The 1,100-nt window shown below is 36.2% G+C and overlaps 1 protein-coding gene across 1 annotated transcript in view; it reads left to right on the plus strand.

The window, feature by feature from the left end:
* The window catches only part of LOC119591430 (nucleoporin NUP188 homolog), a gene marked incomplete in the record, with an annotated part of 23,587 nt that overhangs the window by 15,836 nt on the left and 6,651 nt on the right, over positions 1-1,100 (plus strand).

Genomic DNA, 1,100 nt, shown 5'->3' on the forward strand with positions numbered 1-1,100 from the left:
AGTTTTTGTGTGTATGTGTGGGCTAACACTGAGTTGGGTTTGCACAAGACGTCCTTTCGCTGCCATTATGCTGTTTTGGACAATTATAAGTTTCATCAAGGCTGACACTAGTATAGAGTCAGTATTCCCACATCTTTATATTCTGTGTAAGTTTAGTTTTTTCTTTTATTTAGAAAAATAAATAGCTTTTTACAATAAGGTACCACTACTGAAAGTAACTGCACTGGCACACACAGCACTGTCACCTGCCTCATCCCCTCATTCCAGCACTGCTTTCAGTGATAATACTTAGGCATACGGTCTAAGCTATTTGCACAGGTTTTCTTTAAAGACTAGCTGCTTCAACACAACTGAAGCCTTGACAGCAGCTGTGACAAGATGACAGTCCTGATGCACATCTGCACAGAGGAGGCAGCAAGCTGGTAGATCAGATTGACTCCCTTCATCCCTGCATTGTAGTTGATGATTGCTGTGGGCTTATTGAAAGCAATGCCCTGCTAGGAGATGACTTGTCTCTGTGCAGCAAACTGTAATATACTCAGCATGGTTACAGGCTTCTTTTTACTTTACATGTTTTAAGCATCATTTTAAGCCACATCTACTTGTTTTATTTTGCGAAGATACTGAAATACCGTGGTCTTATATATCAGGTTATGTCTAGGACAGTTACAATTGCACAGTCACAGAAAATAAAATTCTTCATGCCAGATTGATGTCTTTTGGTTTTGATGTGTCGGCTAATTCAAATTCCTCCTGAAATTCAGCTATCAGTTTTTTATTTATGCATTTTTTTTTTCAGGTAGATAGTGTGGTTGAAATTTGCTTGTCATAATATCAGACACTTTTCTTATTTTGAACAGTCATTCATATGTATGATTTTATTATTACAAAAATATAGGAAACAGAAACTGGTACTTATAACATGTGATTTAGCTTGTGTATATAGGCAAAAAAATGATGCTTGTTGTTCCCAGTAATTGCAGATGGATTGAGGTTTTTATCATTAGCATCAGCATGATATGCTCTTAAAAAAAAAAAAATCTACAACACCATAAAAAGTAGAAAATCATTCATTTGTAATGTGTCATTAGCACATCAGC

Source organism: Penaeus monodon, chromosome 28, assembly GCF_015228065.2.
Source record: "Penaeus monodon isolate SGIC_2016 chromosome 28, NSTDA_Pmon_1, whole genome shotgun sequence".
NCBI classification, from domain to species: Eukaryota; Metazoa; Arthropoda; class Malacostraca; order Decapoda; family Penaeidae; genus Penaeus; species Penaeus monodon.